Here is a 27,520-nt window from a genome sequence, read left to right on the forward strand (position 1 = left end):
GGCCCAAAAGGAAAAGAGAGATTAGAGGAAGGCCACAGCCTTAGTCATGGCCCTCAGACAAACAAACCTTGGCGGTTCAGAAAGGACAGAAATTAGAGCAGGCCAATAACCCAGTAGGGCCTCTTATCAGTGTGGCTCACAAGGACACTTTAAAAAAGATTCTCCAGTGAGAAACAAGCTGCCCCTTCATCCATGTCTGCTATGCTGAGGTAATCACTGGAAGGTGCACTGCCCCAGAGGACAAAGGTTCTCTGGGTCAGAAGCCCCCAACCAGATGATCCAACAACAGGACTGAGGGTGCCCAGGGCAAGAGCCAGCTCATGTTATCACCCTCACTGAGCCCCAGGTACGACCTTAACCATTGAGGGCCAGGAAATTGACTTCCTCCTGGACACTGGTGCAGCCTTCTCAATGTTAATCTCTTGCCCTGGATGACTGTCCTCAGGTCCGTTACCATCTGAGCAATCCTGGGACAGCCTGTAACCAGGTATTTCTCCCACCTCCTCAGTTGTAATTGGGAGACTTTGCTCTTTTCACATGCCTCTGTTGTTATGTCTGAAAGTCCCACACCCTTATTAGGAAGGGATATATTAGCCAAGGCTGAAGTTATTATCTACATGAATATGGGGAACAAGTTACCCATTTGTTGTCCCCTGCTTGAGGAGGGAATCAACCCTGAAGTCTGGGCATTGGAAGGACAATTTGGAAGGGCAAAAAATGCCCGCCCAGTCCAAATCAGGATAAAAGACCCCACCACTTTTCTTTAACAAAGGCAATATCCCTTAAGGCCTGAAACTCATAAAGGATTACAGGATATTGTTAAACATTTAAAAGCTCAAGGCTTAGTAAGGAAATGCAGCAGTCCCTACAACACTCCAATTCTAGGAGTACAAAAACCAAATGGTCAGTGGATACTAGTGCAAGATCGTAGACTCATCAATGATGCAGTAATTCCTCTATATCCAGTTGTACCCAACCCCTATACCCTGCTCTCTCAAATACTAGAGGAAGCAGAATGGCTCATGGTTCTGTACCTCAAGGATGCCTTCTTCTGTATTCCCCTGCACTCTGACTCCCAGTTTCTCTTTGCCTTGAGGATCCCACAGACCACACGTCCCAACTTATGTGGACGGTCTTGCCCCAAGGGTTTAGGGATAGCCCTCATCTGTTTGGTCAGGCACTGGCCCAAGATCTAGGCCACTCCTCAATTCCAGGCACTCTGGTCCTTCCGTATGTGGATGATTTAATTTTGACTACCAGTTCAGATGCTGGCACTCTAGATCTCTTGAACTTTCTAGCTAATCAAGGGTACAAGGTGTCTAGGTTGAAGGCCCAGCTTTGCCTACAGCAGGTCAAATATCTAGGCCTAATCTTAGCCAGAGGGACCAGGGCCCTCAAGTAAGGAATGAATACAGCCTATGCTGGCTTATCCTCGCCCTAAGACATTAAAACAGTTGTGGGAGTTCCTTGGAATCACTGGCTTTTGCCGACTATGGATCCCCAGGTACAGTGAGATAGCCAGGCCCCTCTACACTCTCATCAAGGAGACACAGAGGGCAAATATTCATCTAGTAGAATGGGAACCAGAGGCAGAAACAGCCTTAAAAACCTTAAAGCAGGGCCTAGTACAAGCTCCATCTTTAAGCCTTCCCACAAGACAAAACTTCTCTTTATACATCACAGGGAGAGCAGGGATAGCTCTTGGAGTCCTTACTCAGACTCGTGGGACAACCCCCCAACCAGTGGCATACCTAAGTAAGGAAATTGATGTAGTAGCAAAAGGCTGGTCTCACTGTTTATAGGTAGTTATGGCGGTGGCTGTCTTAGTGTCAGAGGCTATCAAAATAATACAAAGAAAGGATCTCATTGTCTGGACTACTTATGATGTAAATGGCATACTGGATGCCAAAGAAAGTTTATGGCTATCAGACGACTGCCTACTTAGATATCAGGCACTACTCCTTGAGGGACTGGTGCTTCAAATACGTATGTGCATGGCCCTCAACCCTGCCACGTTTCTCCCAGATGATGGGGAACCAATCGAGCATAACTGCCAAAAAATTATAGTCTAGACTCCTGCCACCCAACATGATCTCTTAGAAGTCTGCTTATCTAATCCTGACCTTAACCTATATACCAATGGAAGTTCACTTATGGAGAATGGGATATGAAGGGCAGGTTATGCCAGTTAGTGAGGCAACTGTACTTGAAAGTAAGCTTCTTCCCCCAGGGACCAGCACCCAGTTAGCAGAACTAGTGGCACTTACCCAAGTCTTCGAACTGTGAAAGGGAAAAAGAATAAATGTGTATACAGATAGCAAGTGTGCTTATCTAATCCTACATGCCCATGCTGCAATGTGGAAAGAAAGGGAGTTCCTAACTTCTGGGGGAACTCTCATTAAATACCACAAGAAAATCATGGAGTTATTGCACACCATGCAAAAACCCAAGGAGGTGGCAGTATTACACAGCCAAAGCCATCAAAAGGGGAAGGAGAGAGGAGAACAGTGGCATAATCAGCTGGCAGAGGCAGGGAAAGATCAGCAGAAAGTAAAGAGGGAAAGAGACAGGAAGTCAGAGAAAGAGAGAGACAAAAAGAAGGAGACAGAGAGGAAGAGACAGAGACAGAAACAGAGAGATAAAAAGTCAAAGAAAGAAGGAGAAAGAAAGGAAGAGGCAGACAAAGAGGGAGTCAGAAAGAAAGGGAGAGACAAAGGAGAAGTCAAAGAGAGAGATGGAAGTAGTAAAGAAAAACAGTATACCCTATTCCTTTAAAAGCCAGGGTAAATTTAAAACCTACAATTGATAATTGAAGGTCTTCTCTGTAACCCTATAACACTCCAAAACTACCTTGTTGTCAGTGTAAACAAGGGTGTAGCCTGAAAGCATTGAGACCACTGACAACCCATAGCCTTCCTATCAAAAACCCTTAACCTAGCAGGTTTCCTAACAGGGGATCTAAATGTTAGTTAATTACCATACAAAGGTCTGACCAGATCTAGGAGGAACTCCCTTCAGGATAGGATGATAGATGGTTCCTCCTGGGCGATTAAGGAAAAAAGACACAATGGGTATTCAGTAAATAATTAAAAAAAAAAAAACAAAACAAAACTCTTACAAAAGCAGAGTTAGGAAAATTGCCTAATAATTGTTCTGCTCAAATGTGCGAGCTGTTTGCACTCAGCCAAACCTTAAAGTACTTACAAAATCAGAAAGGAGCCATCTATACCAATTCTAAGTTAATATGGACTAAACGAGGTCTTATTAATAGCAAAGAATAATTAAAATCCCAAACTTACAAGGTTTTCAACAAAAGTAAAGTTTGCTAAAAACATTAACAGTGTAACATGCATTATCCTACTGCCACACACTCTCAAAGGATTTCTCAGTTTGCAAGAAATAATGAAATCTATCCTTACTCTACAATCCCAAATAGACTCTTTAGCAACAGTGACTCTCCAAAACCACCGAGGCCTAGACCTCCTCACTGCTGAGAAAGGAGGACTCTCGATCTTCTTAGGGGAAGAGTGTTGTTTTTACACTAACCAGTCAGGGACAGTATGAGATGCTGCCTGGCGCTTACAGGAAAAGGCTTCTGAAATCAGACAATGCCTTTCAAACTCTTATATCCACCTCTGGAGTTGGGCAACATGGCTTCTCCCCTTTCTAGGTACCCTGGCAGCCCTCTTGCTGTTAATTGCCTTTGGACCCTGTATTTTTAACCTGCTTGTCAAATTTGTTTCCTCTAGAATCCAGGCCATCAAGCTACAGATGGTCTTACAAAATGGAACCCCAAATGAGTTCAACTGACAACTTCTACCGAGGACCCCTAGACTGACATGCTGGCCCTTCCACTGGCCTAAAAAGTTCCTCTCTGGAAGACACTACAACTACAGGGCTCCTTCTTCACACCTATCCAGCAGGAAGTAGCTAGAGCGGTCATCAACCAAATTCCCTATAGCAGTTGGGGTGTCCTGTTTAGAGGGGGGATTGAGATGTGAAGCTGGCTGGGCTTCTGGGTCTGGTGGGGACCTGGAGAACTTTTCTGTCTAGCTAAAGGTTTGTAAAGGCACCAATCAGCGCTCTGTGTCTAGCTAATCAGGTAGGGGACTTGGAGAACTTTTGTGTCTAGCTAAAGGATTGTAAATGCACCAATCAGTGCTCTGTGTCTAGCTAAAGGTTTGTAAATGCACCAATCAGTGCTCTGTCAAAATGGACCAATCAGTTCTCTGCAAAACGGGCCAATCAGCTCTCTGTTAAATGGACCAATCAGTAGGATGTCAGTGGGGGCCAGACAAGGGATTAAAAGCAGGCCATCCTAGCAAGCAGCGGCAACCCTCTGGGATCCTCTTCTACATTGTGGAAGGTTTGTTCTTTTGTTCTTTGCAATAAATCTTGCTGCTGCTCACTCTTTGGATCTGCGCCACCTTTAAGAGTTGTAACACTCACTGTGAAGGTCTGCAGCTTCACTCCTGAAGCCAGTGAGACCACGATCCCACTGGAAGGAACGAACAACTCTAGACGTGCTGCTTTTAAGAGCTGTAACACTCACCATGAGGGTCCATGGCTTCATTCTTGAAGTCAGCCAGACCAAGAACCCACCAATTCCAGACACAATACCACTGCACTCCATTTTGGGTGACAGAGTGAGACCCTGTCTCAAAAAAAAAAAAAAGAAAAAAAAAAGAAAAAAGAAAAGAAAGCACATGCCTGTAGTCCTAGATATTTAGGAGGCTGATGCAGGAGAATTACTTGAGCCTGAGCAGTCAAGGTTGAAGTGAGCTGAGATTGTGCCACTGTGTTCCAGCCTGGGTGACAGAGGGAGAACCTGTCTAAAAATAAAAAAAAGAAAGAAAGAAATATAATTGTTACTGAAATAGTATTAAGGGGTGAGACCTCTAAGAAGTGATTAAGCTGAGTGTTTCATCTTCCTGGTTTGGATTGTTGCCATTATAAAAGGGTAACTTCAGTGCTTTCTTGCTTTCTCTTGTCCTCTCGCCTCCTGCCATATAAAGAAAACACAGCAAGAAGGTCCAATACATTTATGTTCATTAATTATTTTCCAGGCTGTGATATTCTGTTATTGCAACACAGAGAGGACTAAGACATTGTTTGCAGCATTGTTAGTAGTAGTTATTCTTTTTTTACTTTACTTTTGATGTCTACCTAGTCTATAGATATATCCTGTTTGTTTCCTGATGTTAATTTTTTTCTTTGTCAGTCTTTCTAGAGGTTGATCAATTGTATTGACCTTTTCAAAGAGACATCTTTTTGTTTTATTGATTTTCTGTATTGTTTTCTTCTTTTCAATTCAACTATTTCTGCTTTTATCTTTCTTATTTCCTTCCTTCTGCTTGCTTTGGGTTTATACTACTCCTCATCAACTAGGTTCTGAGATTGGATCCTGTCTTATTGACTTGAGACATTTCGTCTTTGCTCGCTAGTATAAACACTTAGTACTGTAAATTATTCTCTTTGCCTGCTTTAGCTGCATCCAACACATTATCATATGTGGTGTTTTCATTCTCATTTGGTTCAATGTATTTTCCCATTTCACTTGAGACTTCCTTTTTGACTCCTGGCTTATTTAAAGGTGCATTATTTAGTTATTAATGTTCAGAGATTTTCCTGTTGTCTTATTGTTATTGATTTCTAGTTTGGTTACATTGTGGTCACATAATATATGCTAAATGATTCATTTAAAAACATGTGTTGAAGTTTTTCTTTTGGCCCAGCATATGGTTTATCTTGGTATATATTTCATAGGCACTCAAAAAAAATTGTTTTCTGCTAGGGTGGGTAGAGTATTCTACCCATGAATGTCTATTAGGTTGTGTTTACTCATGGTATTCTATTGTACTTCTATATTAGTTGATTTTCTGTTGAATTGTTTTATTGACTGTTGAGAGAAAGGTGTTAAGTTTACAATCATATATATGCATGTATGTATGGTTCTTGGTCTGGCTGACTTTTGAAGCCGTGGACCCTCATGGTGAGTGTTACAGCTCTTAAAAGCAGCACGTCTCCTTTAAGTTCTATGAGTGTTTGCTTCATATATGTCTTATTTCTGTTTTGGTGCTTAGACCTGTAAGATTTTTTTTTTTTCTTGTTTGTTTTAGATATAGGGTCTCACTCTGTCATGCAGGCTGAAGTGCAGTGGCACAAAAACAGCTCATTCTAACCTCAAATTCCTGGACTGAAGCTATTCTCCCACCTCAAGACTTCAGCATTCCAAGTCGTTAGGACTTCAGGTATGTGCTGCTACACCCTCCTACATTTTAAAACTTTTTTGGAAGAGATGGAGTCTCACTATATTGCATTGGCTCATCTTGAACTGCAGCACTCAAGTGATCCTCCCACCTCGGCCTACCCATACCACTGTGGTGTGAGCAGTCACACCCAGCCTATTGCTGGTAATTTTTTTACTCTAATGTCAATTTTATCTGTTATTAATGTAGCCACTCTCACTTTCTTTTGATTAATGTTGGCGTGGCCTATCTTTTTCCATCCTTTTACCTTCAACTTAGCTATTATATATTGTTATATTTGAAGTAAGCTCCCCTTGAAAGCATATGTTTGCGTTACTTTTTTCCCACTCTGCCAATAACTATCTTAATGGTTTATTTAGGCTATTTATAATTAATGTAATTATCGATATGTTAGGGTGTAAGACTGCCATTTTATTAATTTTAATTTTCTGTTTATTTTTGTTTTTCATTTTTCTGTGTTTTTTTCTGCCTTTCTTTGTGTTAATTTATTTTTCTTTAGAGTCCCATTTTAATTTACCTGTAGGGTATTTTTTCTTCTATCTTTTTATGTTTTTTAAAGGGGTTCCTCTTAGTGTTATATTAATATACAAAATTTATCACAGTGTTGACATTTAATCAGTCCAAGTGAAGTATAGAAAGTTTAATTTAGTATATTCCATTTGCCCTTCTCTAACATAACTGTCTTACATATTTTCTCCTACATGATGTAGTGTTATAATTATTATCTCACATGACATTTATCTCACATGAGAAAGTGTTATATTTTTTGTTTTAATCACTGCGTATAAACTGAAAACTTAAAAGGAGAATTGAAATGTATTATATTTTCCCATCTTTATATTCAATTGATTGTTCTTTCTTCCTGATGTTTCCAGAATACTTAGTTGATCATTTATTTCTGTTTTGGAAACTTCCTCTAGCCACTTGTATAGGATGAGTCTACTGGTGTTAAATTCCCTTAGTCTTCTTACTTCTGAGAATTTTTGTATCTTCCCTTTATTCTCGAATGATATGTTAGGTGGATATAGAACTCGGAATCAACATTCCTTTTCTTTCAGCATGTGAAACATGCTGTGTTACTCTTCCTAATCTCTGTTATTCCTGTTGTGAAATTTTCTGCATCTCTTTCACTACTTTCAGAATTTTTATTCTCTTTTGTTTTTACACATTAGATTATGCTGAGTTTTAGCATGTATTTCTGGATATATCTTGCTTGGGGTTCTCAGTTTTTAAAATCAATATCTGTATGTTCTTTGCCAAAGTTGGGAGCAATTTAGCTATTATTTCTTCAAATACTTTTTTATCCCCACCCTTTTTCTCCTTTCTTTCTGGTACTCCAATGGTAAAACATTTAGATATTTTGTTATAATCCCACTCATCCTTAAGGACTTTTTAAAGCCCATTTTCTCTCTTTTGTTCAGACTGGGTGTTCCTCTACATCTTTCGGTTTATTTTTAATTTTGTCCCCTCCATTCTTCTATTGAACTCATCTACTTAGCTTTTCATTTCAGTTGCTGTATTTTTAATTTATTTTCCGTTTGGTTATTCCTTACATCTTCTATTTCTTTGCTGCATCTTCTCTTTCTTTGTTGATTTTTTTGTCAAGTCTGTTTAAGATTGATAATTGCTTGTTGCTTGTTGAATGATTTATGTGATGACTGCTTTGAAATCCTTGTCAGATAATGTTAAAATCTTTATAATCTTGGTGCTGACAATTATTGATTGCAACTTAACATTCCAGTGAAGATTTTCCTGTTTCTTGATACAATGAGTGATTTTTTAAAATATAGACTTAACCATTTGGGATATTTTATTCTAAGAATCTAGGTCATATTTAAATTTTCTGTTTTCACTGGTCACATCAAACTTTGCTCCGGGTGGAGAAGAGGCATGGTTTTCCTATGTTATTGTCAGGTTGGTATGGAAGCCCAAATTCCCCATATAGCTTCCATTGACACCTGTGAGTGAAGGGCTTCTAATTATTGCTGGATGGGGGAGGAGAGAGTTTCACCTCCTTGTGTGCTCAATTGATACCATCCTGACTGGTAAAGAGAGAAGTGGAGAGAGAGAGAACTACCTCATTACCGCTCCCTCTGTGGCCTGTATGTTTTGGAGGGTCACTTACTGCTGGTTAGTAATAAAATTCCTGACTCTCCACTAGGCCACCTTGACATCACCCTGGTGGGGAAAGGGAGGGTTCCCAATTACCTTAAGTTGGGAACTTCTTACATGCTTTCCACTGTCACCATGGGAAAGAGGGTAACTTATTACTGCTTAGCAAAGATAAGTCTTTGTATTAATTTTCTAGTGCTGTGATAACAAAGTACTACAGATGAGGTGGATTAATTTTCTTATGGTTCTGGAGGCCAGAGGTCCATGATCAAGTCTACAGAATTGTTTCTTCTGAAGCTCCTCTCCTAGACTTGTGGATGGCTTTCTTTTAGTCTTTCCCTTCTATGTCTTCACGTGGTTTTCATTCTGTACACCCCCATGTCTGGTATCTCTTTGTGTGTCTCATTCTTCTCTTCTAATAAGGACACAAGTCATATAGGGTTAGGGACCATCCTATTGGCCCCACTAAGCTTAATTACTCTTTAAAGACCCTGTTTCCAAATATAATCATATTTTGAGGTACTTAGTATTGAAGCTTCAACATACAAATGTTAGGGGGCACAATTTAGCCCTGAACCATGCTGTTGTCTCTTTTGTCCTTCTCTGATAGAACCCCAACGTGAGCATTAAGATGCCTTGTTACAATATGGCTAGGGTTAGAGTCTAGGCTCTCCATTTAGCCTTTGCTTGTAGCATTGTCATTGGGACCAGAGTTTTTTTCCTGTGGTATTTGACTAGAGAATAATTATTATCTAACAGTTTCCTTTCTTGCAAGGCTGACTCTTTCCAGGTTCGGTTACTTGGGAGATGTTATGAGAAAAAGTTTGCATGAAGAATATTTTGTTAAAGTCTCCTACCACACTGGGTCTAAGGTACACTTTACAATGTTTGGCTCTAATCAGTATTTTTCATATCTTATGTTGAAATACTTTGAATGCCTTTCTTAAGTCATTATTCCGTAATTATTTCCTCTCTTTCTTCCTTGTGCACACAATACAATAAACACACACAGCTTTATATTCCTTCACCAGTGAAGTTGATAAAATATCAAACACTCCACATAGGACAAATCAAGATGACACTGACAATTGCAGTGACACCAATAGTTTACTAAAGAAGAAGAAGGAACCAGTCTTCCCTGGACTGACTATTTTACATATATTATTTTATTAAATACTCATGCAACTCTAAAATTGGTTAAGATTACATTAAAAACTTAGAATGTTTTGCTATGAACTATTTCTGTATTTTTAGTAGCTAATGGTCCTAACCTGGAATCAACTGTTTGCTATGTGCCTTCTGTTGGTGCTTACAAATTCCTTTTTTGTTCTTTTCCATTCATCTCTCTGCCCTGGGAAAGGGAGGTGATCCTATGAGTCTGGCATCAATGTACTGTCTTGCCAGTGAGAAGTACGGGCAGGATATTAGAGGATGGGAGGAGAATGATGTTCTTGTATTTATTCCCATCATCTGCTCTCTGTCAGTTGCTGCATAGTGTTTGTATCTCTGTACCTAATGTCACAGCTCTGGTTGGTTGGGTTTTGGGAGCTCTCTTCAAACAGATACTTTTGCTGGATTCCAGTAATTGTTTTTCTCCTTTTTCCTTCAAGCCAAGTATGCTAAGTGCTTCTATCATTGTAAACCCGATTTCTTATCGTTTTCCCTTCTTACTGGTTTCTCTTAAGCCTATCCACAATGTTCTATGTAGCCTCATTCATCAAAATTTCTCAATTACCTCATTTGAGTGTGCCAACTATTTCTAGTTTTGTTCAGTGCAGACCGATTTATACATGCTTAAATTGTTAGTTTTGATCCCTTATACCTACAGTTTCCAAAGTAATTTTCAGTGGCTTCCATATAGTTTATTATTTTACAACACCATGTAAACTTCTTATGCATTTCTCTCAAAATGTTCCAGAAAAAAATTCACTTTAAAAATATTGTTATTAAGAATATAACTTCCAAACATGATTCATACCTTCAACAGCTATTTGCCTTAGTTCAGAGAATAGCACTTACGTTGGAAATGCATAATTCAACATTTTTATGATAAGTTTAGCCTGTTGAGGCCAATCTAGATGTTAAACATATAAAAGCTGATATTTTTAAAAATGCAAACAAAACAAATAATTTTTGCTATTATAATATATTTTCCCACAGTCATACTGTTAACTTCACTGTTCCATTTCTAATAATCAGCCTTGGCTGCACCCGGGGAGAACTGGAAGGTTTTGATTAATTTACCAACCTATGTGAGGAGTCTTTAGTGACTTATTGTGAGGTTGTTTCAGTTAGGCATGGATGGTACATTACTGTTCTTTTCTAAGTTGATAATGTTCTGTGTTTGATACTTAGTTGTGTGTAACTTGGATCACCCAGACTTGTTTGTGATTATTCTTTCACATATTAATTTGTTTTGCTCTTTATGTTTTCCAGAAATCCAGAGTTTGGTTGCCAGTTGTGCTTCTGGGTATTCTTAAGGCAGATCTGTTCTTTGGTAAGCCTTGTTTTAGCTTCCTGTATGCCCAGCTGTGCAAGTGTACTGCCATCATCCATCAATTCCACATGTCCAGACTCACAAAAGCGAATGGCCCTCGGCATTGCTTCCAAACTGGTAGCTGGCTGATATCCAGCTGCTCTTTGTTGATGATTTTGTATGCTAATATCCCACAGGTAAATGTTATTGAAACTGGTTAAGCCACATCCTTGTGGTTTTTTCTCCCCATGTGTTACGGCTTAAAGGAAGGATGGAAAATCTAGACTTCCAATATGATCAGTGTAAAGATCAATTCCAACACCTTTGTTGCTACTGAGGAGTTAGGTCTTGTAAACAGTGTGACCTCACAACTTTTGAATGTGGATGGATAATGAACTAATTACTATCGAATGCCCCTTTTCACTATTATGTATGTTTACATGGTATGGGTATCACCTACGGCCTTTTCCAATCCCACAAATAACCGTTCTGATGCTAGAGTCAACTTAGAATTAGCTTCTTACTACTTTAGTAGTTGTCTTTTCTATCATCATTTTTGAACTAAACAGTAAAGATGATTGATACATAAGTGATGAAGAATGATGGGGACTGTAAAAATCTTAAGACAATGCAATGGCAATGGCAAGTATTTTTTGTGGATGTGTATTTCTGCTAAGCATTTGAAGTATATCCCATGATTTTCTATTGCTTATTAATAAAGTTATTAGACTTTAATAGCCAATGTATATCTTTTTCAAGCATAATTATTATGTCACTATCATTTCAACAAAACCAGCAACTATTCTTATTCATCTTTGAATGTACCCTGCCATTTTGCCTTAATAGGAGTAGATTTATAACCAGATTAAGCCCTCGTTTTCAATCCAACATGTTATTAGATAGTTAACTGAAGAAAAATAAATAATAGAAATGTATTATTGCATGAGAGTCTTCTTTTGATGGCATGACATCTCCATGATTACTCCCATATTTCTTTCTTAATCTATTGTGATACCTGTGAAATGTGATATACCAAATGGCATCACTCTGGTTCAGGGCTCTAAAAGGCTTTCAGACAACCATTCTGAGAAGGACTACTTGCATGACCTATGGACTTGCAAATGAATGACTTGACTTGAACCTCTGAACTGTGCCAAATGGCCATGACCACAACATTCTGGAAAACAGCAAATTTTACCAGCAGTGCAACTCCTGTAAAGTGACAACCAATGAACTACGGACTTATATACTAAGCCAGCTGCCTCCACCAATGACATTTCTTTCAAAACAACTTGTGTTATTATTATTGGCATCCTTTAAAAAAATCCCAATTCACCTTTCTCTCTTCAAAACTTGATTTGGCATCTAGCTGAACTGCGTCTCCCAAATTGCAATTCCTAAGACCCTGATAAACACCTTGTCTTACTGTTTTGCAGTTTGATCGTTTGTGTCTTCTTGGTTAACTAACCAAAAATCATTACAATTATGCACTTAGAGCCTAGAAATCCTCTGCTTTTCAAGGTTAACGGCACTGCCCCCAACTGCTAGTGATCTGAGGAGCAACTGTAGTTCTTTTTGATAATGATCAATAAAGACATTGCCACAAGATATTTTGTGTAACAGAATTTTAAAGTTAATAAACGTATAAAGCTAACTCAAGAAATATGATAATGGAGTTGTTGAGATTGGAACCATATACCATCAGAGCATCAGTTTTTCCCAGAAATCTGTTCAATGTGCCAGGGGAAAATGTCTCTTTCTTCATGGTATTTATATTTTAGTAACTAAGATAGATAATACACCAAAAGTAAAAAAGATGTAGATATGCTATCAGAAAGTGTTCAGTTCCAGAAAGAAAAATAAAACAAAGGCAGAGAGAGTAAGGAAACGTTTTTTAGGTAGGAAAACGAGGAAACATCTCTCTGGGGAGGTGACATTGAGCAGAGGTATGAATGAGTGGGTCATGTGAATATCTGAGGGAATATTATTTCCTGCAAAAGGAGCACAAGTTCAAAGTCTTTCAGTGTGATTGGTTACTCTGGGAACATGAAGAGGAGCAGTATGATGAGAGCACTGTAAGCATGTGATAAAGTGATAGAATATCAGTTAGTTAAAGTACCAAGATCTAGATCATTATAAGGTATTGCAGGTCAGAATGAGGACTTTAGTCAAAATGTGTTGGAAAACCAGTTGATGGCTGATGAGCGGTTTTAAACAAGGGGATTAAAAAGATCTATAGGGTCACTCTTGCTGCTGAGTTGACAACAGACTGCAGAGAAGCAGGAGTGAAGCAAAGAAGCCGTTGTAAGAAAATTACAGTATTCTAAGCAAGACGTAGTCATGTCAGGGGCTAGACAATCACCCTAGATTATTGGCCATGCTGTCAGTAGATTTTTACAATCCTCAAAAAGAGAAATGAGGCCAGGCATGGTGGCTCATGCCTGTAATCCCAGCACTTTGGGAGTCCGAGGCGGGTGGATCATCTGAGTTCAGGAGTTTGAGACCAGCCTGACCAACAGTGTGAAACCCCATCTCTACTAAAAATGCAAAAATAAACCAGGTGTGGTGGCAGACACCTGGAATCCCAGCTACTTGGGAATATGAGGTAAGAGAATCACTTGAACCTGGGAGGCAGAGGTTGCAGTGGGCAGAGATTGCGCCACTGCAACCACCGCACTCCAGCCTAGGTGACACAGCAAGACTCCATCTCACCAAAAAAAAAAAAAAAAAAAAGAAATGGGCATGTTACAGAGTTTATGCATTCAGTTTAGGAAGTATTTGGGGAATCTTTGAGTCAGTACAGACTAGTTCTGCCACCAAATATTAATGTCCCCTTGGGCAGAAAATTCCAATTTCCCATTTCAACACTCAGGGTTTGGACTAAATTATCACAATAACCTCCATCTCTGACCTTCTGTGTATCTCAGCAGACTAATATAAATGATATAGAACATGAAAATGTGTGAGCTTTAGAACTCCAGTACAACATTAGAGTATCTTATGCCAAACTCCTTCTAATTCCCAGGGAAACATTAGGAAACTACTATTATGTTGTAGAGAAAGAAAGGAGACATTTTTGGTAACTTTTTACAATGAATAATAAATGTGCAAAATCACTTAAAAAATCTATTCCTAGGAGCTTTTTCTTGATTTTTGTTTGATTGTCTGTAATTATGCAATCCAAAGTCTCCAACTGAATTAAACATCCCGTAACCATTTTAATGACTCAGGATAGAAAGAAAAAATTGCAGCATTTAAATTCTGTTTCAATATGATGACTCTTGAGAATTTTACTGACCTTGGTAGAATTTTTGGAATTTGAGTTCATTTATAATCAAACTAGAAAAAATGTTTTGAAATGCTATTTAGATGCTCAAAAGGATTATTGGACCCTGAATAACTTTCATTACATGACATTTTGATAAGGTCATTGTAAGTGAGTCAGAAACATGGATTACATTTCCTTTAAAAATACACATCCCTTCACAACAGATTTGGTCCTAACTCATTTTGACTTTTGCTGAATCCCAAGTGTTTTTCCTTCTATTTTTTTCCCTTTAAATTCTCCAATAAACTTGCTAAACCTGTAATCTAGGTGAGCTCACCTGCTCCTTCCACTCACTTCTCTGTTGAATTTAGCCTCGGGCTTTGCTTTAATAGCATGTATCCTTAGAGCAGACAGTTTTATACAGAGAATCAGGAGAAGCACAGAGTCTAATAAAGGCCTAAGAATTTTTTTTGTTGTTGTTCCTTTTGAAAAAGGAGAGCTCTAAGGGAATGATATTGTTCCAGAGAACTGACTCAAATGTGTTCTGTATTTGAACTCTGTGATTATGAAATTTCAATTAAAGCTATAAAAAGCAAAACTAACAGACACCAGAGCATGCCAAAGAAAAACAGGATGTTCTTTTTTGATTGGGAAATAATTATCTAATTTCCATGGCTGGGTCCAGGTAGTTGACTTTACGTTTGCTTCCCCCTCATTATAGAATCAGTTGAATTATGGTAACTTTTCCCCAAGCAGCCAAGCTGTCATTCAAAGGGGTGATTTTATTGGGGTGCAAATCCCTTTCGTTATTGCTTCAGTCCATTTTTTTAAATGGATTTGAAGCCTGAGGGGAAAGTACAAATTAAGACAGACTTTTCTCTTTATGCAGTGAACCCAGCCTGTCCTGCCTGCTGCATCCCACTCTAGTACCTCCAGGGTGTTCATCTACCCGGAAAGTCCTCTGCTATTTTATTCTCTATGGAAGTGAGATGGAAACAAAACTAGCTCACTTCTTTCTCAAAAATCATTACACTGATTGGATTATGTCCTTAGCAACAGAATGAATCTCTCTACATGTGTATTATTCAGTGATTGAAATGTGAGGTTCAGTTTTGAGGTAAAGTAGAATGCACTAAAAAATTGTAGGATTGCAAATAAACAATAACATTGCTAATGATTTTCCATGCCTTCCATGTGGGGGAAAGCAGGACAGAGAGTATGGCTTTTAAAAATAGTGAAAATGACTCTTTTTAAAATTTTTAGAATTGGAGCACTTCAGTTTATTGGAAATGACCTTACCAAAGACAATTTAAACATTCTACTTAAAGTAAATGAAAGAATTATACTGTAATAAAGATCCGAAACAATTCACAAGGATTATAACAGAACTAAATTTATATATTACATGCATCATTTTAACTAGATACTATAATGGAAAGGAAAAACAAAATCAGAAATTGTTACTCTTTTCTGGGGAGTCACTGGTAATGAACATACTTTCCTTAACAGCAATGAGGGCATATTTTCTTTCCTTTTTGCCATAAGGGTAATAATGTCATAGGATATATTTTAGAGCTAAATACCCTGTCATCAGGAATTCAGTTTAATTTTTAAATACAACATCCTTACATTAAAATTTAGAAGAATAATTTTTATGTTAAATAAGGATTTCAGTAAATATACTATATATTTACATACGTATGGAATATGAATATTTATGAAGACAAACGTGAACACTCATATATTTTCTTCAGAACTTGAAATGACCTCAGAAAATTGTTAATTTTCTTCCGTTGTTTCACGGCAGCATTACCATAATCAACTTCAGATATCATAGTATGAGTTATCTTGATATCCCAGAAAATGACATTTCCTGAGTAATCTTCATTCTGCATTATCTAATCTAAGTTTTTCCTGCCATACCCTTAGACTTTTGTCCCTTGCTCTTTTATCAACAGAAATGGACATCTGCATATGAACAATCATATTCCTGCATTTCCTTGAAGCCTGTTTTCACAGTCCCTCAAAATCTCACTCAAAGTCTGCTACAACCATCCTTGGAAATGTCACTTGGGACCAAATAATTACTATAAACTTCCTTAGCTAAACTTTTCAATCTAGGTTTTGTATCAATTTCACTGCTCTCCTGGATACTCTATTCATGTTGTACCCAACTATGTTAAGTCACAGAGAAGAAGACTGTTAGGTAATGGTCTAAATAAGTTTGTGTATAATGGGAAAATTACATTCGTTTTCTTCAGTATACACTTTATTCATTCCTGAATTCTGCTTGGCTGTTACGACATATTGCTGAATCACCTTCAAATCACATCCTATTCTGAACTCAGGGACTGTCTTCTATTAAAGTTCACATAGTCCAGTTACTGATTATCTAGTGTGTGTACAGTTATCTTTCCTCTAAATGTTTACTGTATTTTATCTTTTCCTTCAATATCAGTCAATTCCCTTATTTGAATAAGAAAAAGTTTTTGAATAATCATAACAGTTACTGACACTAAACATTAACCCTGGAATATGCTGTTAAAATGGGTCTTATGATTATAATATTTGGGAGGATAGTTGCATAGTATGTTCTAGTCCTGTAAATTTAGAATGTATAAAGAAACCCTATAGTATTCTATTTAATTTTGATGCAGAATTTTTTTTTAAATTCATAAACATTTTATTAAAAATATGAGCTTGTTGAGTCAAATTCTTTTAGGAATTTGAACTTAGACCACGGTAATTAGAAAAGTGCATGTCTTAGTCTATTTACTGTTGTTATAATAGAATAACTGATACTGAGTCATTTATAAAGAAAAAAATTCTTACAATTCTAGAGTTCTGGTGGTTTTTCTTATCTGAGATAACCTTACTCTTTTTCTTTTTTCTTCTGATAAATGTAATAGTTTACATTGCTGAATTTTTTAAATGTTAAACTATCTTTGTCTACCTGATATAAAAAACTCAATCATGATGATTTGTTTTCTTTTTTGGGTACATCTAGGTTGTATTTGATAATTTAAAAAAGTTTTTTTTAACTTATTTTCCTTTGTATCTTTCAAAATATGATCAGATTTTAACAGCAAGTTTATGCTGAAAATATCCTGTCTTATATTACATGTATATTGGTTTAAAAATTATATTTTAACTCATGCACTCTGATAAGCTAGCTGTTCATCTTACTGGTTTTCTTTGTACATAGTGAATTGTCTCTTACCACTTTCAAGGTCTTTGTTTTTGACTTTAAATATTTGAATATAAAGTGTTGGGTATGGACCTCCTTTTGTTTATCCTAATTGGAGTTTACTGAACTTGTTGGGTTTATAGATGAATGTTGTCAACAAATCTGGGACATTTCTCACCATAATTTCTTTGATTTTTTTTTCTACTTCTTTCTATCTTATTCTTTTGGTACTCTCATTATGTTCATGTTTATGCCTTTACTGTTGTCCCACATATTTCTCTGAGTCTCAGTTCATTTTTCTTTATTTTATTCTCTCTGTTCTTCAGATTACATAATTTTTATGTATGTATCTAGTTGGCAGTTTCATATTTCTTTTATCCGCGAGTGCTAAGGTACTGCTGAGTGATATATTGCTGAGCCACTCTAATGCATTTCTTATTTTGGTTATTGTACTTTTCAACTCCAGAAATTCAATTTGATTATTTTTGAAAGTTTCAATTTTTTATCAGGGTCTCTATTTGATAAGATAGTGTCATCAGTCCTTTCAATTCTTTAAATGTGGTTTCTTTCACTCTTTTAAATGTTTGCAATAGCTGCTTTATTTACCTGCTAAGTCCAACCTCTGGACCTTAATGTAGGCAGTTTCTGATGCTTGCTTTTAGTCTTATGTGTATAAGTCAATTTTTTTTCTTTAGATATCTTGTAATTTGTTGAAAGTTGGACATTCTAGATAGTGTATTGCAGCAGCTCTATATTGATTCCTGTGGGGCTTGTTGTTATTGTTGTTTGCCTGTTTATTTGTTTAGTGAGTTTGTTGGATTAGCTCAGTTATGTCTATTTCTCCTGAAGTTTTTAGCTTCTAGTATCACCTTTCAGAGGGTACAACTTTGGGCATGCACTCAGAAAACCTGGCCCTCAGGCCCCATAAATGATAGGCTCTTTTTGACAGCGTCTTACCTGGTATCCCTGTTAAACTACTGGGTGATATGCCTCTATTAGTATTACATACAGCTGTGAGCCTCCACTACTTGCTAACTAATTACTCAATTGTTTTGTTAAGTCTTTGTGCATAAATTGTTTCACTGTATAATCCAATTAAACTACTGCCCCTCTGCTGAGATAGTCTTAGAGGCCCATCTCTGAAACTTGCTCTAATCCCAGGAGAACTCTTTTTACAGCCACATTCTTTGGTTCTCTGAAACTTCTAGCTGGTCTATCAATTTGCTTGCTCCTATCATGGTACTTCTTATATGCTGATGAATGTGTGTTTGTTGCCCCCTCTTAATTGCTCACCACCAAAATCTCCATTTTATTTTGACAATACTGATAGACTTAAACTAGCCCACTTTATTTACCAAATAAAGCCAGTCCCTTTAAGGAAAATTATAGATCTCTCTGTTCTTATAGCTAGCTTCTCCCATTGCAAAAAGAAAAACAAATATCTCTGTAACACTCCACCACTGGCTGGGGCAGGGACAGAGGCCTGTTTCTCTCAGAGTGATGTTTCTGTTCTATGAGGGTAGTGCTGGAGTGCTGGGCTGGGGCAGTAACCACAGGTCTTCTTCATTTGCAAATTTTGGGGAAAGTAAAATTTTGAGGCCAAGAAAATGTCTGTTTTTACTATTGCTTTCTAACTTACTTTTGTTGCAACCAAAAACATACTTTCTATGATTCAAATTATTTAAATTTATTGGGATTTGATTCATGCCCAGAAAATGACCTGTTTTGGTAAATATTGCATTCACAAGGAAAAGAATGTGTATTTTGCTATTTGAGGGTGAATGCCATATAAATGTCAATTAAGTCAGCCCTTTGATAGTGTTTTCTTGGTCTTTCTTATCTACATTAATTTTATTCTGTGTGTTTTATTAGTTCCTGAGAGAGGTATATTCAAATATTAACTATAATTATGAATTTGTCTACTTATCCTTTGATTTCTATCAATTTTCATTGCATGTATTTTTAAATACGTGTGTTTAAAAAAGCAAGCTGATTGGGATTACTATGAACCTTCCCTTTTTCTCCTCCCTTGAAATATTACAATTTCCAAAATACTGTTTGTCTGACATTAGTATAACCACTCTAGTTTTATTTTGAGTTTTTATTATATTTTTAAAATTCTTTTCACTTTAATACATTATATCACAATATTTAAATTCTGATTGTTTCAGGCAGTTTAGAGTTGGGTCATGCATTTTTATTCTATCTGACAATGTCTCCCTATCATTTGCAGTATTTAGACCATTTATATTTAATATAATTGTAAGGTTGACATTTTCAAAATTAAATCTAATATTTTTATGTCTGCTTATTTAGTTACGTTTTCTTCTTTCTTTGCTTTTTTAGGATTTACTGAGTATTTTAAATTTGCAATATTTTGTTTGTGTTACATTATTAATTATGCCTGTCTTAGTTTTTAATGATTGTTCTAGGGTTTACAATGGTGCATTTTAAATTATCACAATCTATCTTCAAATATTATATATATTTACATATAGTTTAAGATACATAACAGTATAGTATCATTTTCTCCTCTTATATTTTGTTTTATTGTTTCTATATATGTAAATTGCTGTTTCCATAAATTTAGATTCTATATATGAAAATAGAGTCATGGAATCAATTATATGTTACTTCACCACAACTTATTACAGTTTGCATTAAATAGTCAATTCTAATTTAATTTAGAAAGGCTAAAAAATATCTTTTATATACATCCCAATATTTAACTTTTTAACACTTAATTTTGTGTGTGGATTGAAATTTCCTTCTGGGATTGTTTTTCTTCTGCCTGAAGAATTTGTATAAATATTTCTTGCAATGCAGGTATAGTTTTAATGGGTTATATATATTGCTATTTTCCTGGGAAAAAAATTTGTTCTTATTTTAAAAATATAGTTTCATTGAGTATATTATCCTAAGGTGAAAGTGCTCATTCCGTTTCACCTAATAAGGAGATCATATTGTTTAGATGGTACAAGTGTAAAATGTTGGAGATTTCTTAGCATAAGTTGACTCCATCACTGATTTCCTAAGGGTATAGAGGACAACTGTCCTATAGAGCAGACCAGACCCACAGTAAACTTTCTGTAAATAAGAAGTTAGCTTCTCTTGTATTGAGTTCCTGAGATTTGGTGATGACTTTTACCATGGTATAATCTAACTGCATACTGACTGTTACCAAAAGTATTACTATTAAAGTGAAATCTTTAGTACTTTGTGGTCATTCAGGATAAATCATATTACACTTAGAATCTAGATTAAAGTCATAAAAAAGTAAATTACTATAAACTTATTTCATGCTTTGATAACACTTTAAATTTAGTGGGGTTTTTTTCCTGCCATTTTTCAATGTTTATATGTTTTCATGAGGATTCAAGAAAAAAAAGAATGTCTATATGTATTAAAGCTCTTTTCATGTAATTACCTTAGCAGCATCCAAAATGTTAAATTGAATTTGTGAATTATATTGTCATACATTTATTATAAGAGAGACAATTTCTGACATTTTTCCAGTGGTTTAGTTACATAATATGCCAGATACTTGGAAGAAGGCAACTGGTTGCCTAAGTAAAATATCTTGATGGGTTGGAAATCAGGTGCTTCAACATGGGAGGAAGAGTTACTGTTATTATTTTTCTTTGGAGATTCTCCTTTCTGCAGTTTGGTCCAAAATGGAGAAATTTGTAGTAAAGAAGTAATCTGAATGTATCTAACTCTCCCCAAAATGAATACATTCAGTATTCAAATGCAAAGTAACTATCTTAGTGAGTGACAGGTTAGCAGAAAATAGAGCACTTGAATCAATTATATGTGACTGGAGGTGAGAGTGCTAATGGCAAGATTGAACCATTATGGAGCCATTTAAATACAACTCTTCATAGTTGCCCTACAGTTTCATTTGCAATAAATTCACAAATGTAGCAACATTGACTTATTTAGTTAGGGTGGGTCTTCTCAAATCTATCTGTACATTACTATCTTCTCCAGAGAGTTGGTTATTTTATTTATTTATTTATTTATTTATTTATTTATTTATTTTTTGTGACGGAGTTTCACTCTTGTTGCCCAGGGTTGAGTGCAATGGCGCAATCTCAGTTCACTGTTATCTCCACCTCCCTGGGTTCGAGCAATTTTCCCGCCTCGGCCTCCTGAGTAGCTGGGATGACAGGCGTGGGCCACCACACCCAGTTAATTTTGTATTTTTTGTAGAGACAGGGTTTCTCCATGTTGGTCAGGCTGGTCTCCAACTCCCGACCTCAGGTGATTCGCCCACCTTGGCCTCCCAAAGTGCTAGGATTACAGGCGTGAGCCACTGCGCCCGGCCTATTCTTTTAAGTAAATGGAAATGTTCAAACCATTCACAGAAATTCTAATTCTGTAAGCTTACTGAGCATTTGACTTTATAAAGTTTTCACTGCTGATTTTCATAAACAGATAAGTCCTCCTGGAAATTGTTTTTGGTTTTCTTCAGGTGTTATAAGGCATATTCTTGGTTTGCAGAACTGGAATAAGCCAAGCACATGATTTGCTAAAAGAAACTTAAGAGGTGAGTTTACTCTTATCTTTCCCTGGACATATTTCTATAACATACTCAGAAAGAAAAGAGAAAAATAAAAAAAAAGATGAAATATAAAGAGAATGTAAGAAAATATTTTAAAACACTATGTATATGGTCTCTCTATCATCTATCTATATATCTATCTATTATCTATCTATCCACCTATTATCTATCTATCTATCTATCTATCTATCTATCTAAAGTCAAATCAGACTTTAATTTTTTGGGGCACATCTTCTGGAAAATGGCAGGAGTGGTATAATAGTTCAGTTAGAAAGGCATCCTTGCATCTCTACAGACACAAAACTTGATCCACAGAGAATGATGACCATTGCATTATATTTTCCATCTATCATACTTTAAAATTAACTTTTATTCTTTAGTTTTGTCTATTATTTCTCATACATTCAAGCTACTTTCTCTGTTGCTCTGCAATTGTTTTGTATATTTACAGAACAACTTTATATTTAACACCTCCAAAACAACGACTTAAACAATGTAAATTTTAAATGGTCTTATTCGGCTCCATAAAAAGTTTATAAAATAAGTAAAATTTATGAAGTAGAAGAAAAAACTAAATTTCAAAATCTCTTTCACAATAGGCAATTAGGATGGCACTTGTTATCAATTGGTTAATGATTTGATCAATATATTTTAATTACCAAGTATTGCCACTATAAGAAGATAGAAACTCCATTTTATAAAACGTGAGTGGCAAGAATAATTTGGGTTACTTGAATCTGAAAATAATTCTTCCTGTATATGAACAATGCACTTGTTTAAACAATGAAGTTCCTTAGAGTCACTGAAAATCACTAATAAAATGGAAATTAATTCTGTGGAATATTTTAAATTGGTCATGAAGGACATTGTATTGAAGAGCAAACACCCTTTAAACAATAATTCTGGCTAAGAGAAATATGCTATTCATTGTAATTTTTAAAATGTATTCATTTAGGATAACACTTTTGACGTTAATAAGTACTGAAAATCATATATTAATTATATAGGTGTTTACAGTTCTTACTTTAAAAGACATATTTAACTTCCTTATACAACCTTTAGGATTAAACTACTTGGATTCAATTGAAAAGACATTCATAAAACCATTAAAAGGCATGCAAATATTAAATACTCTCTTACCCCCTTCTACACTACTTTCCAAGATTTTTGAGCTGGGCTTATTTTCTTCCAGCAACAAACCACATAAATCAAAATCTATTCATGCTATTTAACCAGAGGGTCACCTTCATTTCTAACTGTGGACCCTCCTATGTACTAATGTACCCACCCATACACAATAATAATGCATTTATTATTTTCCTCAAATAAATTCAATAATATTGCTTCGCATTTTCAAAAGTCTTTTTAAAAAACAAACAAACAAACAAAGAAAAAAAGTAGTTTCTAGATTTCCCTCTTGTAATTGTTCTAATTTCAAGGCCATATTTATACACAAAGATTTTGTATTTGATACTATGGAACCCATAAATATTTCAACAAAATTTGTGCCTGAGAAGTCAACATAGAATCTGTAATAGTTATGGTAAATTTTATGGAAAACAAATCAGTGATTTCATAGATAACTATTTTATGAATTATGATGTGCTTTCATCATAAGACAGTATTTTTCTATACGTATCAATAATATAACCATAGAATAATCTAAATTAATTAGACTCACTTATAATAAACCATTTTAATTTTTGAGTGTTAGAGGGAAGAAATAATTGCAGTTTCCGTTATTAAACCACATGATTTTATACTAATACTATCTTTGTCAAATGAGGTAGTCTATCCTTTCAGCCCCAAATACAAGCTTATACTAATTTTTCTTTGTGTATTCACTACTGTGTTTCACCTAAAGTAAGCTTGACTACAGGTGGATAAAAGTGAGCAGGAAGTTTTTACTTGTGATTCTCAAATTTTATTTCAAATATCTGAATTTATTAGTAAGATATTTTTAGATATGTGTAATGTTCAAGATTGTTTTTATTTTAAGACTATCTCAGTCTTTCTTTAAAAGGTTAATTCATGTTATTCAAATGCTAAAGATAATATACCAGGCTTTTTATGTGCTATTCAAAAGATATACTTCTGCTAGGAATGGAAACTATTCACAACTTATTTTTACTCCCCTATCTTCTTGGTTACCATACTTAATCTCCTCAGAAGTAAGTATCAGCATTTAAAGGTAATATAAATATATGGCAACACTTTAAGCCACACTTAGCTAATAGATTGTAATTTTTTACAAGCCAATTTGTGTTTATCGTAAGATAATGTGCTCACTTGAAAACATAATTGTTCATTGGTAGATTTGCTAACTATAAAATGTGTGTGTACATTTTTAAGCTAAATATAATAAATGGATTCCATAGGTATATGAAAATACAAGAAAATAAATTAGGATCTGCAGAGAACTTTTAACTAGTATATATTCCAACCATTCAAGTTTCAATTTGTTAAATTTTTTATGTGCACATTCTAATATTACATGTAATATTGGAAGCTGTGATTAGAAACAAGCCTGGGGGACTAGATGAATCATAGGGTTGCTAACAGGATATTAAGTCTTTTACATCTACATAGTCATTTGGTTAAAATCTAGCCAGCATTAATAGAAAATCATATTATAATCTGCCAAATTAAATGACTATGTTATGAGACCCCGTTCTGTTGAATAGAGGGCTACAGTTCTTTATGCTGACCAATGCAATCATCATAAGTTCAAAGATAGTTCATTTTATACTCACTCATGACTATCAATAATTGATCTCTGAAAAATCAATAGCTATCCTTAATTAGTATCTAGAGTGAGGATGTTTTATGTGATGCAAATATCAGGGTAGAAGAAATTAAACATTTAAATATCCTGTATCATAAGGATATTTTCAGAGACACATATTTTCTTTAAATGTCCTAACTACAATATGATAACAGAGCTAAAGCTCAAAATATAGTAAATAAAAAAGCACCAAAGAGAGAAGTGAAGTTATTAATCAAGTTACGTGTCTCTTTAACATTTTTCATGGTCTTAAACATAAAAAGTGACAACCTAATAGTCACTAGATCTGAAGCTAGTTCTATGAGATAAAGGAAGTAATCTATACTAGAGTAACAATTGTACATGTTCATAAAAATTTATGGTTACAATTTAGAGATTTGCTGAAATATTTTTAATATAAAGCATGATTGTAAAATTATTTTGATTTTATTTCAAATTGCTAAATTTGATTTTTACCCATTCGGTCTTATGTCTGTAGGAGAGTTGTTTTAACATGCTCTTGGCATAAAGTATAAAATATGTTGAAAGATAAGCACTTTTTAATGTACTTCTGGGCATTAAGAACATGAACAGTTCTCTAATTCATTAATTTGCTAGTAATTCTCTTCTGATGAAGAAATTTGCCAGTGGCTGTGACCTCAGCTCATAACCGAAGTAATGTGATGAATTTCCATGAGTCCAACATGGAAATTAGCTCTATTAATTCATAGTGGTTGTTTTCCAATTTGTTTTATACCTCAAAATACCTGGAGAATTTAAAATCATTCATTGACAATAATTGTCCAATAGGCAATGATTCTCAAATAGAGGTGGGGCTGTGGCACATAACAAAATTTATTGAAAATGGACATGTGATTATCTTACACGTCACTTCACCTTAAGGTATCACTATTTCTGGAACTAGTTTTGATGTTCCAACTTAGGAGAACTCTTGAAGTCATAGGTCTATAGCACTGTGGAATTTGGGCTTATATGGCTCTCATATTTTTTTGTCCATTCAGAAAGGTGTATGCTCTCCCATGCTTCATGCAGAATACTACCAATTTGGAAGACAGATATTAACTTAACATACATTGAACCTTTGTAGACTGTAGAAAAGAAATACTTATAAATGAGTAATTAATGTTATCAAAGGGAAGGAAAAAATAATTTACCTCTATTATTCTGAGTTCTTAGCTGGTATGAACCTCTGTAAGAGAAGACAGATTAGCAAGAGAAAAATAATAAGTTTATTAACATACATCTTTCATATACACATGAGAGATACTTCAGCGAATGTGTATCAAATAGGTTTTGTACTTATCAAATAGGTGGTGAGAGTTTTGGGTTATATAGCATCTGCAGCAAGGAATAGTAAATTGTTAGATAACAAGGTAAAGAACAAGGACTTTGAGTCTCTAGGGATATCAAATTGTGGGAAGACACACAGAGTAGTTCCTTTGTATCTACAAGGAGTATGTTCCAAGATCCCCAGTGGACGCCTGAAACCTTGGTGAATACTAAACGCTGTGTATGCTATGGATTTTTCCTACATAAATCTGATGCAGTTTAATCAGCAGATATAGCCTCTTCAGTCATTTTTCTATTTTCCAGGTCAAATTTATTTCTGAATCTGTGTAACTATCCCTTACTTGCAGTAAATTAGTTGATGTCGCTTGTTTCAGGGGGTTCTTTGCTAAAGTCCTCAATTAGGCTCAATGCTTTCTGGCACAACATGTTGCTGCTAATTGTAACACATTTCTGTTCATGGATTTTATCCACAAATGTAGTGCCGTTTCAATCTTAAGTGAGTGCTTAGCATGCAGTGTCACCATAACTTTTATAGTTTTGAGATGCAAAAGCAAAACTAGTGCAATTTTCTTTTTTTCTTCCTCCCAACTTCATGGATAGAAGATTTGTTCTCACTGTAGGTCTTAGCAAACTCAGCATACATTATTTTCTTTCATTATTAATGAAAGAAGTGTTCATCTTTTCACTTAATAAAAAGTACTTTTTGGCTTCTTTTTGGCATTTCTTAATGTCCACCATCACTACTCTTACACTTTGGGGCTTTTTTGAAATAAAATAAGAGTGACTCGAACAGAAACACTGCAATTCTGCAATAGTTGATCTGATAACTGAGAGGGCTACTAAGTGATTAACAGGCAAGTAGAATGTACAGTGTGGATCCACTGGGCAAAGGGAGGTTTATTTCCTGGGTGGAACAGAGTGACATGGTGGGAAATTTCCTCACGCTATGTAGAATGGTAAACAACTTAAAACATATGGATTATTTATTTATTGACTTTTCCATTTAATATTTTTGGACCATGGTTAACTGAAACCACAGAAAGTGAAATCACTGATAAGAGGAGATTACTGTACATGGGAATTTGTTACATAGATTCCTCAGGTGCTGTCTCAAGACTGATAAAGGTTAACAATTATTTTCAGGGATCAATCCTTGTTCCTCTTGGTAGAGAGGGGAGAAGAGGCATCTTTGCTTTTGTAAATTTATGTTCTGCTTTTAGACAAATCAGGGGAGGATAACTTTTCTTACATCTGCTGCTTCTCAATTAACTTTAACTCAAAATAATTCTCATGTCAACATGGCATATTTTAGGATAGCATGTTCTGGTATCCTGCAATATGTTTTGTGGAGTGATAGAAGGTCAAGGGGTTGAGGAAGGCTTTTTAGAGAAACTGGCTTTTAAACTGAACATTGAACAATGAGTGACATAACCAGACAAAAACAAGGTGATAGGCATTTCAGAAAGATGGGAAGAAAGAGGGAAATGACAAGGTACGACAGAGTATGACAATTGATCAAACAATAGCTAACATGCATCTCTAATTCCCAGTGAATGTGATTATTAGAAT

Source organism: Macaca fascicularis, chromosome 4 (genome assembly GCF_037993035.2).
Source record: "Macaca fascicularis isolate 582-1 chromosome 4, T2T-MFA8v1.1".
NCBI lineage: Eukaryota > Metazoa > Chordata > Mammalia > Primates > Cercopithecidae > Macaca > Macaca fascicularis.